The sequence below is a fragment of the Castor canadensis genome, chromosome 12 (genome assembly GCF_047511655.1).
Source record: "Castor canadensis chromosome 12, mCasCan1.hap1v2, whole genome shotgun sequence".
Taxonomy (NCBI): Eukaryota; Metazoa; Chordata; class Mammalia; order Rodentia; family Castoridae; genus Castor; species Castor canadensis.
In genome coordinates, this window is record NC_133397.1 from 79,353,810 (window position 1) to 79,367,779 (window position 13,970).

At 37.1% G+C, this 13,970-nt stretch overlaps 1 protein-coding gene across 19 annotated transcripts in view; it reads right to left on the reverse strand.

The window, feature by feature from the left end:
- Positions 1-13,970, reverse strand: part of LOC141414859 (myomegalin-like) — a 124,226-nt gene that overhangs the window by 30,112 nt on the left and 80,144 nt on the right. For 18 of the 19 annotated variants that reach the window (XR_012439798.1, XR_012439795.1, XR_012439791.1 and 15 more), the window contains one exon: positions 1-13,970. This exon is cut by the window's right edge. The exons of the other annotated variant lie outside the window; for it this stretch is intronic. The gene's annotated coding sequence lies outside the window, so the exon portion shown is untranslated. 19 annotated transcript variants of the gene reach the window in all.

Genomic DNA, 13,970 nt, shown 5'->3' on the forward strand with positions numbered 1-13,970 from the left:
ACTCAGTTTCCCTTTTTTCCCCAGGTGGAGGTTGGTCTGTCCAGGGGACTATGCTGATCTGGCCCAGGGTTGTCTGTGGGAGTACCGTGGTACCATTAAACTCACCTTGTCCACATCTTCCCCAGCCATCTGGGTGCGGGTGACTGGTGGCCCGGGGGCCCTCCTGGTTTCTCCATTTAACATGAAGTGGAGATGCTCTGTGCCAGCTGGAGGTGTGGAGGAGTCAAAGTTTTGCCTCTTCTCAGTGGTTTTGCCTGCAAGGTATGACTCCAGTGTCTCTCCAAGATTTCACTATAGGAGGCACACTTTCTGCTTCTTCCCTCTAGCCACCATCTTGTAATCATCTCTTTGTATTTTTTGTTGTTTGTTTCTATTTCATTGATTTCAGACCTTATTTTTATTATTTCTCTCCTCCTGCTTACTTGAGATTTGCTTGTTCTTGTTTTTCTGGGACTTTGAGATGTCACATTAGGTCATTGGCATGAGAACTTTCTGTCTCTTTAATATATGCACTGTGGTTATAAACTTTCCTCTTAGGACTGCATTCAGTGTATCCCACAGGTTCAGAAGGTCGTGTTTTCATTTTCATTTACTTCCAGGAAACTTTTAATTTCCTCTCTTATTTCATCAATGATCCATTGATAATTGAAGAATGTGTTGTTTAGCTTCCAATTGTTTGCATGTTTTTTTTCTGTTGTTTTTGTTGTTGAGTTCTAGTTTTAATGCATTGTGATCTGCTAAAATGCATGGTATAATTTCTATTTTCTTATATTTGCTGAGGCTTGCTTTGTGCCCTAAGATATGATCAATTTTGGAGAAGGTTCCATGAGCTGCTGAGAAGAACATATATTGTGCAGAATTTGGATGAAATATTCTGTAAACATCAGCTAGGTCCATTTGATCAATGGTGTGATTTCGTTCTATAATTTCTTTATTGATGTTTTCATTTGAATGACCTATCTATTGGTGTTAGGAGGCGATTAAAGTCTCCCACTACCACTGTGTTGGAGTCCATATATGTTTTTAGGTCCTTCGGAGTGTGTTTGATGAAATTTAGTGCATTGACATTGAGTACGTATAGGTTGGTAATTCTTATTTCTTTTTGGTTTTATTAGTACGGAATGCCTTCTTTCTCTCATTTGATCAATGTAGTTTTAAGTCTACTTTGTCCAAAATAAATATTGCTACCCCTGTCTGTTTTCAGGGGTCATTGTCTAGGTAGATCTTCTACCAGACTTTCACCCTACGCCAGTGCATGTTTCTGTTGATGAGGTGGGTTTCCTGTAGGCAGCATATTATTGGATCTTCCTTTTTAATCCAATTTGCCCAATGGTGTCTTTTGATGGGGGAATTTAGTCCATTAACATTCATTGTTAGTATTGATAGGAATGTGGTGATTCCTGTCATTTAGTTGTCTTTGTTGTTTACAGGTTTGATTATGTGCAACTGAATCAATATTACTCTATAATTTCTTGCCTTTTCTTCTCCTGTGGTTGGTACTACTTTCCCTTTCATGCTTTTGATTGCTTTCATTTTCTGTGTGCAGAATTCCTTGAAGAATCTTTTCTAGTGGTGACTTGATGCTCATATATTGTAGATTCTGCTTACCATTGAAGACTTTATTGCTCCATCTAGTTTGAATAATAGTTTTGCTGGGTAGAGTATTCTTGGGTTGAAGTTATTTTCATTCACTGCCCAGAATATCTCATTCCATGCTCTTCTTGCTTTTAACGTTTCCATTGAGAAATCTGTTGTGATTTTAGTGGGTTTACCTTTATATGTTATTTGTTTTTTCTCTCTTACAGCCTTCAATATTCTTTCTCTATTCTCTGTCCTTGTTGTTTTAATACGAATATGCTGTGGAGTAGTTCTATTTTGATTAAGTCTGTTTGGTGTAATGGAGGCTTCCTGTACCTGAATAGGCAGAATTTTCTCTAGGTTTGGGACATTTTCTGTTATTATTTTGTTGAATATATTACAAGTTCCTTTTGCTTGCACCTCTTCTCCTTCTTCCATGTCCATCATTCACAGGTTTTGTCTTTTGATGGAGTTAATCAGTTCGTGCATATTCCTTTCCCTGGCCTTGAGTTTTCTGACTAATAGTTCTTCAGTTTTTCCTTTAATTACCATTTTATATTTGAATTTGGAGATTGTATCTTCTGCTTATTCTAATCTCCTGGAGTGGCAGATTATTTTGTATTTCTGTTTCATTCTTTTTTCTGAGGTTTTCCAAATCATGAGTCACTTCCTCTTTAATATTGTCAATTTTCATCCTTGATTCATTTATTTCTCTATTTATGATGTTCTCTGTTTCACTTTGGTGTTTATTTAGGGCTCCTATGATTTCATTTATTCGTTTCTCTGTTTTGTCATATTTCTCCTTTTTGTTGTCTTGGAATTTCTTGAGTACATTCTGTACATTTTGGTTGACCATGTCCAGTAACATCTCTATGAAATTTTCATTGATTACTTGCAGGATTTCTTCTTTCAGAGTGTTCTTGTAGGGTCTGTTGAGTTCCTTGGTTTAGTTTAACTTTGTATTGTTGGAGTCTGGATCTGAGTATCTGTGTTCTTCATTTCCCTCTGAATCCTGTATTATTTTTATGGGAAGAATTGTTTCCATCCCTTTTTCATCTTCCCATGATTCTACTTGGAACTGTTTCTGTTCCTGTTCTATGTGTAATTTAGTATTAGCTAACTTACAATACTAAAACTAATAAAACCAAGAAAGAAGGAGAAAAAAGAAAAATGAAAAGAAAGGAAAAATTTTAAAAATGGAGAACCAAAGAAATCAACAGGGAGAGATGGTGGACAATCAAACAGTAATAAGACAATCCAACACTTAAAGAAAAGAAAAAAGAAAAAAAAAATCCCAAGTTTAAGAACAGTAGAATTTCAGTCTTATTAGTTCTGGTGTTCTACCTTTAGCATACAGTCCTGCTTGCCTTCATCTCTTAGGCAGGTTTTGTGCCTCCATCTGGTGGTCTTGTAGCCCTCCTGTGGTGGAAGGTAGCTGGTGTGTTGGTGGGCTGGTGAGCAGGCTGCAGTCTGGCAGTCCTGTGCATTGGAGGCCTGGCATGCCAGTGGGCCAGCAGGCATGTGGCAGCCTGGTGGGCTGGTGGGCAGTGGCATGGTAGGCCTGCAGAGCAGAGGCCTGCATGTTCTTTCAGTTTATCATGGTATGGGTTTATCATGGGAGAAGCCTCCCATGGGATAGGGGCTCAGGGTGCTGAGGTTTCAGCTCTCCCTGGTGCTGTACCTCAGCCAAGGATGTCTCCAGCATCTGAGCAAGGTCCCTGATTCACGGAGTTCATGCAGTCTGCGTCTGTGCCCCGTTACCATTTTGGATACTCCCTGTCAGCATTTTCAAGTGGGGGAATCATTGACTTTATGAAAAATAGTCCTATACTGTTTAATGGAAGAGACTCATGTATCCAATCTCAGTGTTTTCAAGTGGGAAATTCATTCACTTTATGAAATATGGACTATACTTCTGGAGGGGAGAGACACATGTATCCCCTGGAAGAATACATTTCTGTAGTGGCATTCTTTATCTATTCTAATTTTTGTTTGAAGTCTACTTTGTGAGATATGAGTATATTTGCTCCTGCTTGCTTTTAGTTTTTGCTATTTGGTGTATTAGCTGCTATCCTTTCTTTTGGTTTCTGTGTATGTCTTTGATGTGAGGTGTGATCTCTTATAGACAACATGCAGTTGCATATTGTATTATTAATCCAATCAGCCATTCTACATCTTTAATTGGAGATTTACATTAATGGTTATGATTGAGGGGTGTTTTCTCTTTTCTGTCATTCTGGTTTTTTTTTTATATTTTAATTTTAGTGCTATTTGTCATTTTCTTTTGCCTTTATTCATCTTTTTCATTTCTCTGGCTTACTGAGTTGAACATATTTCATTCTTTTCTAACTCTCATGTGTTTGTCTCTTCCTCTCATAAAACTTACTCTTTCCTGAACTCTTATGTTTGTGACTGTCTTTTTCTTCTGTATATAATTTTTTTTCTTTTAGTATTTTCTGTAGGATTAGTGGAAATGAAATTCATTTACTTATGCTTTTCTTGGAAAGCCTTTATTTTATTTTTGGATAACTCTTCTGAGTATAGTAATCCAGTTAGGCAGATATTTTCATTCATAGAGGGAAATATACTGTTTCATACTTTCCTGTATTACAGGACTTCTGCTACAGGGTCTGACATAACTCTGATGTGTTTTTCTCCTAAATGAGTTGGCATTTTCTTTTGCAGTATTCTTTTCTTTGTTCTGTAGTCTTAGCATTTTAACTATAATGTTACATGGAGAAATTCCCTTCTGGTCAAGTCTATAACATTTTTCATACCTTCTGTCCACATCTTTCCCAAGATTTGGAAAATTTTGTGTTACAGTTTAATTGAATTGGTTTTCTATGCCTTCAGTTTGTATCTCAGGGCTTTTTGCATCCCAAATATTCTTAGGTTTGATCTATTGGTCATTTCTCATCATTCTTGAAGGTCATGGTCATACTTGGTTTTCTTTTCATTATTGCTGTCTGAGTGTAATATTCCTTCAACCTTATCTTCTATCCGTGATACTCTTCTACTTGTTTTAGTTTACTGGTGATACTATCTACTGTATTTTTATTTCATTTATAGAGCTTTTCATTTCCAACATTCTAGCCAAATATATGGGAGTAGAGACAGCCATGGGGGGGTGAGGATGTACCCTATTCAGTTTGCACAGTTCCCCAGGATTTCACTGGGCAAGGTCTCAGTGCCTGGGGCATCTTTGGCTCATCCTGAGTGAGGTTTACATTTTCCACCCAAATATGGTAATAGGGTGATGCCCTACAGGTGGCTAGAACTTTCTCCATCTATGTACAAAGGCAGTAGCTCCAGTCACAGGGCCCTATACATGAAGTTTGCAGTCTCTTCTGAATATACATGGTGGGGTTAGGGAGATCAGGATCAAGGTAGCTCTAGCCTCATCATGAGCAAGGATTTTCCTGTGATCTAAAGTTTGATATTATTGGGCCTTCCCTGGTCTCTGTCTACTGTTTACCAGTGACCTCACCTGTCTTTCTAAGCCAGCACCTTTGTTACCAAATACCCAAGATTCTCAGATTCATGAGGATACACAAGTATATGGGAGTCTATAAACTGTCACCTGAATATAAGTTCCTAAATTATGTGTTTTTTATAGTAGAATTTGTAAGGAACGAATGTGTAAATACCTGAAAAATTAACAAAAAATAAAAAATAATTATGAATAATAGGGTTATTTTTTGTAAGACTGTAAGGGAAAGGAGAGATTTTGTCCCATGTGTCAATAATCACTGAGAGGAAAAGTGAATGAACACAGGAGAAATGTAAAGTTCCAATAAAAATAAATCAGGAGAAAGATCCACAACCTTATAAACATTTAAGTTGCTAAATGTATCAGAGAATACCAGCCTTTGCCCAACTTTGTGTTTTTCCTCTTTTCTTATTACTTTCCCCTTTCTGGGATTCCTCAAATTCACATTGATTATTGAATGGAGTTGGACATTTTCATGCACAGGGGAGTGATTTAAAGCACAAATATGCACTGTGAACATAAAATACGAAAGTTAAATTAGTACTTACATTGGTGTGAAGGTGGAATAATTTGAGCACTATTATCATCAGTATGGATAACAATGATAACATAAATATCAAGAAAACGTTTTTATCCATAGCTCTAAACAGTGGCTACTGTGAGATGAGCAGGAGGAAAGGGTTCTTGCATTGCTTTTCATTATCTCTCTTATTATTGAAATAAGCCAATGCTGCAGCTGTGCCAGGCTCTGGCCAGAACCTGTTGATCTGCATGTGCCCAGAACACAGCCCTGTGAATGATTTTCTCAATAATAATAGTGTATAACAAACCTCTCCAAAACACAGTGCTCACAACACAAAGAATTTATCTTAACGCATATTGATGTTCACCCTCACAGTGATTTGCCTGATCCAGGCAGGGCTCAGCTGAGTGGTTTTGATGCTGGTCACTGGGCTCACCTCCAGTCTATCGATTTCTGATGTCAAACTACTGAAAGAAAATTATGTACACTAGCTAAACAGACACATAAAATTTGTTTGTTTTATATTTTAATATTTCCTCAAGTTACTGAAAAGATATTAATCCATTTTACCTTCAATGGATAAGATAATTTTATTGAGAAATAATTATTTCAAACTTTAGCATTAAAAATGAAAATTAATTTTGTGTTATTTAAACATAAAAAACTTGAATATGTTCTCAGTGTATGAATTAAATCAATTTTCTTAAAAGATCTCATTCACTGAAGTAAAAATTCCCTAAAACATAACTTCTAAAATCATCTCTGGATCATTGTTATCTGGCTGAAGTGAAGACTGCCATTCAGCAGTTCTAAGGCAGGGCTTCACTTCAACATCTTTAACTTCCTCTCAGTTATGATGAGGTTGTTCTTGGATTCAGAACAAATTTTAGTAGCAAAGTTTTTATATAAAGGAAAAAATGTCATATCTGTGTGTGTGTGTGTGTGTGTGTGTGTGTGTGTGTGTGTGTGTGTGTATTTTCAAGGAAGTAATGGGCTGAGAGCATGGCTCAAGTAGTAGAGTACCTGTCTAGAAATTATGAGGCATAGTTTAAACCCTATTACTGTCAAAAAAAAAGGAAGGTCATGCAATTGCTGTAAAAATTTAATGTCATTTCTCATTTTTGTATTTATTATGTGACAATGAAATTTGTTGCTATGACTCTAGACTTAATAATAATATTTGTAAACAGTTGCAAGTGTGATCTAGAGCCATCACCTAACTGACCTGTTTTTGAGTCAGGAAATAGTGATCACTTCTGACTGTCAATTACCCAGCGTCTGCATCATTCTCGAAGCACAACTGTCACTTCCCCTTCTCCCTCTCTGGTTTCTGATGAAGTTGCTCCATGGGGGGTCTCTGTGAAATTTGGAAACTAAAAATGGAGTATTTTGTCCTGTCATCAGCACCTGGGTTAAAAGACATGGATGGAGGGGATTCTGATGACTTCAATAAGTATTGCTATATTGTGAATAAACTTTGCATTAACTCTTCCTGTCAGAAGTTTCCATAAATGACCTAAAATGTATTCTGCTTGTTCACATATTTTTCAGAGTTTTATTTCTTCTATGTTGTCTGCATTGGTGATCTGGGAGCCGAGAGCATTAGCACCATTACAGTGCAATTTCCTAGATAGATCTGCAGGTCTCATGGTTAGACAGTCAAAATCTTGGGTGGTAGACACACCTGGCTACTGGTGGAGGTCCAGAAAATCCCCAATTTCTAGGCTTGTTATATTTGATTGGCAAATCCCCAGGTCTTTGAAAGGCTCACAAAATTGTTTGAGCTAATGACTATGCTAATTAAACTTGATTGATTATTGCACAATGTATACATATATGGAACATCATATTGTACACCAAGAAATAAATGTGTCAATCAAAAATTATTTTCAAAAGCTATAAAGACACCCATTGCTTTTATTTTTTTTTAATCCTGCCTGATATACATAGAATGACATTTCTTTAACCTTATGAATCCAAATTGGTACCTGAACCCAATCTACTCAAGAGTACATACCTGTTTCCTTTATATATCTTTGCTGCTGTGACTGAGCAATAGGAAAGAGAGCTAGGCTACAGAGAAGCCTCACTGGCACTTCTACCAGACCCTCACAGTGATCTTGAGATCCTGGATCCACCAAAGAAACTCTCTCAGCAGTAGGGTCACGAAGAGAAGTATAATAAATGAATAGGAAAATTTAAAATATCCTAGAAACATTTAATTTCCCTTTACTAACATCTTTTAGGTTGTATTGAAGCAATAATTCACTTTCTGGGCCACAAAATAAGAAAAGCATCTAACAAATAGGTTTGCATCATAGGTCCACATTAGAAGCAGTGAAATAAGCATCCCCTAGCCTTTGAACCCCACATATCAGAGTGCCCAAAGTCACAGATTTCTTCATGCTTTTTTCTTTCATTAATCTGCTGTGTGATATTTCATTTACTTTAGAAGAGTGCAGTTTTGGAGAATAGATGATAATAGTGGCTTGGTGAATGAATAACAAAACCCCCAGAGAAATCATCTCTTATTTTCTAGAACATAAAATTATTACCTTTTATGCCAAAAGGATCTTGGTACATGTGATTAGTTTAAGGATTTTTAGATCTGAATATTATCCTGAATTATTTGGGTAAGACCATGTAATCACAGATGTTCTAATGATATGAAGGGAGGGGATCACAGTAAGATAGCTGATGTGACAATGAGATGGTTGTTGGTTTGTGGAAACATCTTTAAGCTAGAAAGGCAGGAATCAGATTCCCTCCCTTGCAGACTCAGAAGGAAGTTAGCACCTTAGACTAGTTGTTTTGTTTTTTTTATTTCAGACAAGTTATTACTATACAGCTCAGACTGGCCTGGAACTCATTATGTGAACCGTGAAGTCATGATCTTCCTGCCTCTACCTCACATGTGCTGGGATTACAAGCATGAGTCACCAAGCCAGGCTGACTACTTGATTTCAGTTAAATGAGATTTCTGACTTTTAGAACTATGAGAAAATCTGTTTGTTTTATTTGAAGCTAGTGAGTACTGGTGATCTGTTTAAGCATCTACAGCAAACTCATACAAAAAGAGAAGATATTTTTTAATCCCAGAGTTGGTGGTTGTCCTCTGATCTCTCAATATTGCCACCTTATCATGTGGTGTCAATTTTGACAAGAGACAGAACTTTTTTTTTACAGTAAGAAGAGTTAGTACCAAAGTTCTTCATAGTTACAAAATGTCTTGGATAAATCTTCCTTGATTAAATCTAATACAATCTGATTCCAGAGGAATCTACAGCAAAATTAATGGCACTGAAGAATACTTGCTTATTTGTTTTGGTCCTTTTTTTCTTGTTAGAAGGAGAAATGATACAGGACACAATCTGAGAGGGACAGTTTGAAAGAAAAAGACTTGATGAAGCAGGGGTCAAGGCAGTGCAAGTTATGTCCTGCTCCTAAATCTGAACTAAGGTCATCTACAGTTTGTAAAGGATTTTGAAGATTTGTGTTTTCTGGGAAAAAATTGCAGACAGACTGAGTTTAAGACTAAGGTCAACATGGCATGGATCAGAGGAAGCAGTGTGCTGTGAATTGACACTATTCTATACTTATCTTTTGTATAATATTATGAGTCATGAGTTTATCTATGGGATACATTTGTCCACAGGAAGGAATATACATAAGATCAGACAGATCTGGTTTCAAATCCCAGCCTCAGCCTTCACTGACCATGTGACATTGCAGAATCCACCCGTGGGCTCAGATGATGGGTTATCTAATCTGCGAAATGAAGACCTAAGACATCAAGAGGTATCCTGAGGGTTTAATCAGATGATGTACCATGATGTGTAATATTTGAAGAAAAGAGTCTCTAGTGCACTATTATGTGCCTTTGTGTATCTTAGAATGAAGATGCAATGTGTCATAAGCCTTATGTCATACTCAATAATAGATTACAAATAATTATTTTATCACCAATAGTTACTCCATTTATATGTGTGATTTCATGTACAGTTTTTCTACTGTAAAGTCCCCACCAGTCCATTTATATATAGCATTAGAAAGGTTAGAACAGAGATTACAAATGACTATAGCCAATTTTGTCCAGGTTTGTCTTGTGTTCCCTTTAGATTAGCTTTCAAGGGCTGTTGTCAAAAATTATTTTAAAATAATGACTTGTGATTTTAAAACAACAGAAATTACTATGTCCCAATTCCTGAGGGACAGATCTAAAATCAATTTCCCAAGATACCATACTGGACTTTTTGAAAAGGCTCCAGAGGAAAGTTTGCTCTGACCACATCTCTACAGTCTCTGTCTTTGTGTTTCCATTTCCCTATGTTCTGTTGTCTGTCTCTCTGTCTTGCTCTTATAAGTACACTGGTGATTTCATTTAAAGCCCAATTTCAGTTGCTTAAGTTTCTTAATTTACATTTGCATATTTTCACATATAAACTGTTACTCAGAGCTGCCACAAAATAGAATATGACAATTCAGGGACGATCCACAGTCTAATGAAATCTCAGTGTCGACTTTCTGCCTTTCCCTCTCCCTGTTTCTCTCCCTCTCTTGTTCTGTCTCTATTCCCTTCCTTTTATCACAAATCAATTCAGTTCCCTAAGTGTATCCAATGCCTACTCTATCCAACCTCAGCAGAATTTACATAGTGGGAACTGCAGGAGAGTTGCATAAAGATCTACTCAGCCATTCATTGTCATGTGTAAGGAAGGAACAAGTAAAGATGGCCCTTTACCATCTGGGGAGAGGCTATCTCTGGAGAGAAAAGCCCAGAGCTATTATTATATGGACCTCTGATTTTTTTTCAGAGTCCTGAGGTTTTAGACCCAATGGAGAGGATGGCAGTTCCCTGGGTCAAACCTGAATCTTCCTTCCATTTTACCCCTTTCTATTCACTGTGGACAGTATACTTTTTCACATGTTACAAAGATAAATATTTTTTCCAATGTATAGAAAAGACTGTATTTTTGTTTGTGTTTTTATTTAAGCTCATAACACAGTTTGAATGTTTTCATCAGTTTTATATGAAAATCAATTTCTGGATCTATGTTACCTGATAAGATGTAGGAAATAGCCATAAGAATGAGTATAATACCCAATTGTCATTGTGATTTTGAACACAAAAATCAAGTGTTTATCTTCATGCTCCTCATCCTGGCCTCAATTAGGTCTAAATGCTATTAAGAAAACCTACTTTCTCACTTTCAAGTTCTGTTTTTATTGTCCCCTCCAAGGCAATATTCAGGTGCTTAGGAAACTGTCTCCTAATAGATTCTAATGATTACAGAGGGCTATTAGGGCCAGAAGTCTCCATGGGAGCACAGGTTGACTTGTCTCTCTTGGTCGTGTTATTTGTTGCCTACTGTGGTTTTTGACCAATGGTTAACTTGATAGCTTTTGAAAAAGGAAATCTAAACAACTCTCCCTCCCATCATCTCTGTAAGACTAGAAGGTCAAATGACCACTGTGTAGATATCTTGCTGGAACCCAGGTGACTACAATGTTATCTTCTTTATAGGAGCCCTGAGAATGTGGTAGGATCATTTGTAAATCTATGTGTAACCTCAGCTCTGTGAGAACAGAGGCCCCTATATTAACTCTACCACCTCCTAACAATTGCAGGTGATCTTACCAGTTGTGGAAGGCCTCTGAGAGAAGTGATCTGGTTCAGGGAATCCAAATCAGAAATCCATTCCATGAAAGCCTATGTTTATTTAACCAGAATGTGTGTACTCAAGTTCAGAACATGGCTCTAGAAGGAGCACAATTTATGGGCACATCACGATGACCTTCCTGGTGATTTCCACTGACTCCTCGTGATGGGCTTTCAGAATAAGCACATTTCCTTCTATGATAATGAGATGAAACTTTAACCCTTGACAGAAAAGTAATGTGCTTCAATATACTTCAGAAGTTGTATTGCCATGTATACAGCGGTTTTAACTTAACTCTTATTAGGAAGCCTAGGCACAGCAAACTGGAGTTTTGAACATTCTTAAACTTCTCCTGTGCCTCCATGAGGGCCATAGAGCACTGTGTCCATGCCTTCTAATGTCAACACAGTCCTTAGAGGCTCACCAAAAGTTTGTCATGACATATCTGTGTCTCCTCTCAGAGCACCCTCCATTGCTGAGTAGATGTTTGACAAAAATTTCCATCTGAATTTTTGTACACACATAATTTTAGTAAGGTCATATTTAAATATATATTATATTTAAATACTAAACATATGTTATATTAAACACATACTATATTTAACATGTTTCTACTAAGGTACAGGTGAAGTTTCTCTAAATCCTGCAGCAGCATAAGAGCACTCTGTAATTTGAAGGACTGAAACAATGATTCATTATTTCTCATGACTCTATAGGTTGAGTGGATGCTTTATCTACAGTTTGAGTGGATGGTTTCTTTAGTGGCTTGCCTGGGCTTCCTTATACAGCTGCGCACACCTTGGTCAGCTGGGCAGGGAGGTCTAAGTTGGCTTCACACTTGTATAATACCTGTTGCACACTATTAGCTAGATGTCTTCCTCTCCTCCCCATGGCTTTGCATGCTCTAATAGATGAGATCAGGTCTATCATATCCCAAGAGTTGGAGATATTAAGTTGCAAAATCTTTTGATGTCTGCCTTTCATAATTGGTGCAGGTTGATTTGAATAAGATAGCATTAGTCAAAGAAAGACACAGACTAACTTTAATTCCAAACATGGGGAAATACACTCCACTTTTCCACTGAAGGGAGCTGCTACAATATTTTTTCTAATCTACCCAAAAATGTCTTCAATTATGAATTTAACAACCAAAAAGATGTGAAAGGGTTAAATACTAATTAAGTATTTATCATCTACCACTAATTGAGCTAGGAATACTCTGTTTTTTGACAAAGTAGTAAACAGAGGCCTTTGAATAAGATATTGAATACTCAGTAGTGGAATACACAGGCCACCTCTTTTAAAAGATAAGAACAATAAGAAATATGAAAGGTGAAACAGATTCAAAGCCTTGGTTAATTAAAAGAAATTTTGAGGAAATGAGTCCACTTTCTGAGCACCAGAAAACAGACTGAATATACCAAAGATAAAAATAAAAATAAAAAAATTATAGTTGTTCTATGCTCAAAACATTGCATGAGCCACTTGGTAACAAACAGAAATGGATTATTACTATTATTATGATAATCCCAGACCTCCAATGCATTCCAAATCGGACCGGACCAGTCCTCACCTCTGAGGCTCTATTCTAGGCAAGCCTCCATCATCTTCACCTGGTCCATGGCCAAAATCTCCTCAGAACTACCCATCTTCCCACAATATGAGTTTTGGTTTTATCAAGAATGGTCATAGAACTAAAATTTTAAAGTTAAAAAAAAACAACTACCCATCTTCTTCCTTTGCCTGGTCTTTCTTGATAAATGGTCCCTAAATGGAGGATACCAAGGCTATAGACAGAGCTTTGAGTGATGATTTCTTTCTTCCCACACCAACAACATTTCTCAGGACTCCCTGTGGCCTTCTCTGTGCTATAACACATATTCACCATCCTGCTTCTTTCCCTTCAATCCAGCACTAACTTCACAGAAGTTTTTTTCTGTAAATGCTCAAAATGCAACTCCTGACAGGAACCTGCATGGATATGTCAGCCCATTCTCCATCAGAAGTACTGCGAATAGAGGGAAAATCTGCAAAAATAATTTTGGTGTTGAGGATATAAATATAAGCTCAACCCACCCTTGTCATTTCCACTGTCTTTGTGTCTTTCTGATTTTACTGCCACTATGCATCTCACTCCTTGAAGGACAGAGTTATTAAAGAAAGGAAGAAGCTGTTTGAGGTTTATAGTATGAAAATAAAAAGGAGTATGGACAACATAAAATTTATAAACTTCTGAAGTGTTTTCTATTTCTGTAGACAATGACACAGCATGACCAAGATGCCAAGGGGGAATATAACTCATTCTGCTTCTCAGCCCTTTGTGCCTCTGACTCCCATCAATAATACACATAGATACATGATAATGCCTATTTTCTCCTGAAGGGAAATAAGAAGGCCCAGCCAAGGCTCTGTATTTTAGTTTCTTTTCTAGATATTTTAGAAGCAATGTAAAGAAACTATAGTGACAGCTTAAGCCACAAACAGAAGTCTGCTTAGCCTTATTGCAGTAGCTCAATGACAGATGGAAGGACTCAGATTCTCTATATTTCTGTTGTCACCATCACCCCATTGACTTTTTAATCTTGTGTTCAATGCCTCATTGCCACAAGGGCTACAGAAGCTCTTAGCATTGTGTCCTAACTTAACTGTGCCAAGACAAAGTACACGGCAAAACTCCTGATCTTGTCATTTTATGAGGAATCAAAATCCTACCTAAAAA